This window comes from Haematobia irritans, chromosome 5, assembly GCF_050003625.1.
Source record: "Haematobia irritans isolate KBUSLIRL chromosome 5, ASM5000362v1, whole genome shotgun sequence".
Lineage (NCBI taxonomy): Eukaryota > Metazoa > Arthropoda > Insecta > Diptera > Muscidae > Haematobia > Haematobia irritans.
In genome coordinates this window covers 127964968-127970967 of record NC_134401.1, presented here as the reverse complement: position 1 = coordinate 127970967, position 6000 = coordinate 127964968, and the positions used below count along the sequence as shown (strand labels likewise).

Here is a 6000-nt window from a genome sequence, read left to right as displayed (position 1 = left end):
AAAACGTTTTCGGTACACGTTTTCCAAACGTTTTTTTTCTTTGCGTGCAGTGTTTAGAAGAAGTTTCTACGCAATCCATCGCTTCGGCCTAGCCGAACTTACGGCCGTATCTACTTGTTTCTTGATTATTTCTTGCAAATCTCAATTTCGATACCAGAATAATTTTTGAATTGCCTAGTTTGGAAAAATTCCGTTACTCTTGATGTTATTAATCGAACCTATCTAATTTTCATATTTATTATTGTGAGTGACTTTGTCTTTCTGTAAACTCCATTGAATACTTCTGTTAATTTTAACATTTCATATGCAAGCTCTCTTAATTCTTTTTCGTCTTTCTCCCTTTCGCTCTCCTGGCATGCGCATAACAATCAAAACAAAGCGAATAACCGGCAAAACTGTTCTCATAGCATTGCCAGATCCAAAAAGGACACAATTTAGTACATAGCGATGAAATTGCTCTCCCATACCGGTTTTTTGTTTTGTGTGTTTTGCTTTCAGTCCCCCTACGAGAGACAAGGCAAAGCAACGAGAGTTTGCTGTCTTTTTGGGCATTAATTTTTAAACAAAACCCAGTATGAACAGCAAATTGGCGAACGGGGAGCAAACTCAAACAACTCTCGTTCAAATTCAATTCAATGCAAAGAAGTGAAACCGAATGAAATCCAGCCAAGCCAACACTTGCTGCTGTTCATATTCATAAGAATGGATGGCCCATCTGAATGCTTGCCTGTTTGCATATGAATGCGTATATGGGCGAGGGGGTTTGCATATACCGCAAGGTTTTGGTGGGGAGAGGGAATAGAAACAAACGAACAACTGGTACTTGTTAGGATCTGAGACGAAAAACCAGTTTGGCTGGATGCAATTCCCTACCAGCAGCCGAAAGTATGGGGGGTATTGGAGGAGCATGACAACCCGGGGAGATGGAATGGGAGCCACCACATTCAGACTAAGAGCCGAGTTTGCCGGCCAGCAAAACAAAACAGAACAGAAAGAAACAATCTCACTCGGTAGGGACATGATGAAGATGCGATAAGTGAAATACCAAACAGTTTATGCGGATATTGCAAAACGAACGGTACGTTTGAACGGAAAATGAAACTGGCTCTGAAGTAGTTTCACAAGAAAATGCATACGGTCTGTTTTGAGGCAATTTTGCGTTAATGTTGCGACTTTTGTGGTCTATGATAAATAATGGAGATTTTAAATATTCTAAAAATTAAATAAAATTACATTAATGCAATATTTTACAAGCTTAAAAAAAAATAAATATTTGAAAAAAAAAATATGTAAGTGCAACGAAAAGTTAAAAAGTTACATTTAAAAATTTAGACGTGATTATTGTAAAAGAAATCTTGCACTATTACTGAATATTTTGAAATTCATTTCAATGCAAACGCTTGCAGAAGCTTGTGAAGTTCCTTAAGTTTTTAAATGGAGTCACATCTAGTCAGCACAAAGAAACCTTAAAGGCACATAGTGTTTTCAACCATTTCAAGGTAATTTAAATATCACGCAACTGTCAGTTTCAAGTTATGAATCACTCATTTTGCCGAAAGAGCTTCATTGATCATGGAAAAAAGACTAAACAATTTTTGTTATATGTATAAGTAATAATGAACTCGTTTACAGCACTTTACAGTGCATACACGGAAAAAATATTATTGCGAAGGATAAATCAACTACCAATAAAACAGGGTAGCTAATAAAGCAATGAAAATGTACGTTGTGAATCTGGAAGTGGTGGAATGAAACAATGAATTTTATATGGGCTTGTCATAGGGTGAAAGTCATCTTTTTAGGCATCGGTTTGCCTGATATTTTGCAAATACAGTAGATGTTGCAACATTTTACCCTATGAAAAAGTTCCGTTAATAAATTATGTTTTTTTTTTAAGTTTTTTGTTTATTTGGTGACACATTTATGTGGGAGCTACATCTAAATCAAGTCCGATACGAACAATAAATTTTAGGAGTGTCTTATATATATTTTAGAAATATGTCGTCCTATGCTGAAATTGGCTATGCCCACACAAATCTTGTGATACCCATATATACACTGTTAGAAAAATATGTTTTTCATATGTTCCGATATAAACAAAATGTGTTTCGGGCACAATTTTTAAACACAATATATAAAAATTACAAAGGGATCTTCAGAAAAAAAAATAAAAATAATTTTAGTTCCTTCCTTAATAAGTAGTCCAAGATGAGTTGACGAACACTTTTAAGTTCGAGTTTTGCGCTAAAATTATTTTTCATTTTAGTGGCAAAACTCGATCCAAAGCAGCAATTGAAAAAGTTTATTTGCTTAAAAAAAAAGAAAAGAAAACGTGAAAACATGGTCATTTTAGAGCCAACTTAATTCCGTGATTATGAAAGCTGAGCTCAAGCCCTTTCTAATGAGCCTAGTCCCTATATCGCACGCGGCTTAATTTTGGCACAGTGGACTCATTTTGAAAATTTTTTGAAAATTTTATTTTCCAATTTGCCCTTTTCACAAATACTTTTCTAATGAAGACTTTCGTGGGTATGAAAGCTGAGCTCAAGCCCTTTCCAATGAGCCTAGTCTCTATATCGCACGCGGCTTAGTTTTTAAATAATAAGCCAAATACTAAAAATTCAAATTCGAATTTGAAATCCAAAATTCGAATTTGAAAATAATTTTTGGTGCTGTTTTGTGTCTCGGCTAAGTTTTTGCCGCAAATTTCAAATTCGAATTTATCTTCACACACATGTTCTTTTTTTGGTAAAGTTTCTGAATTTCTTCGAAAATTTCAAACGTTTATGCCAAAACCATTTTTTTGTTAAAAAATTGTTATTTTTGCAATTAAAAAAATAATATTTTATCCAAAAGCTCAGTCCATTTCGTTTATATCAAGCACTTTTCTTTTCTGACTGTAAATCTTTAATAACACACATTTCGAAGTTTCATTGTAAAAATTTAATTTAATAATATATAAATATAAATATAAAGGAATTGAACCCAGGACCCTTTGCATGCACGGCGGACATGCTAACCACTGCTCCACATGCCCAAAAATTATTTGTTTCTGTTGAATAATGTTTTGTTTGCATCGGCTCGTGGGCACTGCAAACTATGCTATATAAATATAACTTAACATATAACGATAATTGTCTATTGGTGACTATAACAGCTACGTAGCCCAGTGGATAGTGTGTTGGCTTACAAATTTCCGTCCAGGCGAAAGGTAAAATTAAAAAAAAAAATTATAAAATTGAATAATTTCTTCGACATTTGTATTACAGAACAAGTATATACGGCCGTAAATTCGGCCAGGCCGACGCTTATGTACCCTCCACCATGGATTGCATAGAAACTTCTACTGAAGACTGTCATCCACAATCGAATTACTTGGGTTGCGGTAACACTTGCCGATGGCAAGGTATCTTAAAACTTCCTAACACCGTAATATATACCACATAGTCCATACGTGGTATATATTAAACTAAAAAAGGCCGATTAAATACGTATATAATTAAGTTTAAAGTTTCTATAGAAATAAAATTTTGACAAAATAAAATTTTGACAACATTTTCTATAGAAGTAAAACTTGGAAAAAATTTTCTATAGAAATAAAATTTGGAAAATATTTCTATAGAAATAAAATTTTGACAAAATTTTCTATAGAAATAAAATCTTGACAAAATTTTCTTAGAAATAAAATTTTGACAAAATTTTCTATAGAAATAAAATTTTGACAAAATTTTCTATAGAAATAACATTTTGACAATGTTTTCTATAAAATGTTGGTAGATTATTTTTTGCTCGAGTGGCAACCATGAATATGAACCGATATGGACCAATTTTTGTGTGATTGGGTATCGGCTATATATAACTATAGACCGATACGGACCAATTTTGGCATGGATATTAGCCGCCTTATACTTACAACACGTTGCAAAATTATGGACCGATATGGACCAATTCCTGCGTGTTTGTTAGAGACCACATTCTAACACCATGTTCCAAATTTCAACCGGATCGGATGAATTTTGCTTCTCCAAAAGGCTCCGGAGGACAAATCTGGGAATTGATTTATATGAACCGATATGGACCAATTTTCGCATGGTCATTAGAGAACATATACCAACACCATGTACCAAATTTCAGCCGGATCGGATGAAATTTTCGTTTCTTAGAAGCTCCGCAAGCCAAATCGGGGGATCGGTTTATATGAGAGCTATATATAATTATGGACCGATGTGGACCAATTTTTGCATGGTCATTAGAGACCATGTACCATGTACCAAATTTCAGCCGCATCGGATGAAATTTGCTTCTCTTAGAGGCTCCACAAGCCAAATCGGGGGATCGGTTTATATGGGGGCCATATATAATTATGGACCGATGTGGACCAATTTTCGCATGGTTGTTAGAGACCATATACTTACACCATGTACCAAATTTCAGCCGGATCGGATGAAATTTGCTTCTCTTAGAGGATTCGCAAGCCAAATTTAGTGGTCCGTTTATATGGGGGCTATACGTAAAAGTGGACCGATGTGGACCAATTTTTGCATGATTTTTAGAGACCATATACTAACACCATGTACCAAATTTCAGCCGGATCGGATGATATGTGCTTCTCTTAGAGGATTCGCAAGTCAAATTCGGACCATATGGGGCCTATACGTAAAAGTGGACCGATATGGCCCATTTGCAATACCATCCGACCTACATCAATAACAACTACTTGTGCAAAATTTCAAGTCGATAGCTTGTTTCGTTCGGAAGTTAGACGGACGGACGGACGGACGTGCTCAGATCGACTCAGAATTTCACCACGACCCAGAATATATATACTTTATGGGGTCTTAGAGCAATATTTCGATGATTACAAACGGAATGACAAAGTTAATATACCATACCACCCATCCTATGGTGGAGGGTATAAAAAAAAAAAAAGAAGTATATACGGCCGTAAGTTCAGCCAGGCCGAAGCTTATGTACCCTCCACCATGGAGTGCGTAGAAACTTCTTCTAAACACTCCCATCCACAATCGAATTACTTGGGTTGCGGTAACGCTTGCCGATGGCAAGGTATCTTAAAACCTCCTAACACCGTCTTCTAAATTGTAAGTAAGTCCATACGTGGTAACATATATATTAAATTAGAAAAGACCGATTAAATATGTATATAATTCAGATTGACAAAATTTTCTATAGAAATAAAATTTTGACAGAATTTTCTATAGAAAAAAAAATTTAACAAAATTTTCTATAGAAATAAAATTTTAACAAAATTTTCTATAGAAATAATATTTTGACAATATTTACTGTAGGAATAAAATTTTGACAAAATGTTCTATAGCAATGAAATTTTAACAAAAATTTCTATAGAAATAAAAACTTGACAAAATGTTCTATGGAAATAAACTTTTGGTTGATTATTTTTGGTTCGAGTGGCAACCATGATTATGAATCGATATGGATCAATTTTTTTTGTGATTGGGGATGGGCTATATATAACGCAAAAAAAGCGTAGCCAAAAAAGTAGTGAAAATGTTCTTTTTGGATCTGGAAGTGGTGCAAAATTGACGCAGAAGCGATGAATTCAACATGGGCTTGTCATGCGAATCCAGTGTTTTGGATGTGAATTAAGCAATTTTTTTATATTTTGACCAATAAATAATTTTTAAAATTTTTTATGATTTTTAATGCATTATAACGCTTGTTTGGAACGTTTGACATCAAAATTTTCAAAAAATCGCAATTTTTCTACAAAGGATCTAGCATTTTTCCGGCAAAATTTAAATAATGTGCACTATTTTATTAATTCTTAATCTGTTTTTAACCTATTTGAAACAATAAAATTTTAAATTTGAAAAAAGCGTGTTATATAAAAATTGACCCAAATGAACTTCCTGTTCAGTTAAAATAAAGAAAATCTTTGGGAGGACATTTTTGGTGGCAGCCCGATTAAGTTTCACTTAGACTATTAAGTCCATTCCCAGCAAAAAATTTTGGAAGTTCTTC

At 34.0% G+C, this 6000-nt stretch overlaps 1 protein-coding gene across 2 annotated transcripts in view; it reads left to right on the top strand.

The window, feature by feature from the left end:
- Nucleotides 1-1071: 1071 nt before the first annotated feature.
- The window catches only part of LOC142238937 (semaphorin-2A-like), a 525466-nt gene continuing 520537 nt past the window's right edge, over nucleotides 1072-6000 (top strand). For both annotated transcript variants that reach the window (XM_075310669.1, XM_075310668.1), the window contains exon 1: nucleotides 1072-1499. The gene's annotated coding sequence lies outside the window, so the exon portion shown is untranslated. The remainder of the gene's footprint in view (nucleotides 1500-6000) is intronic.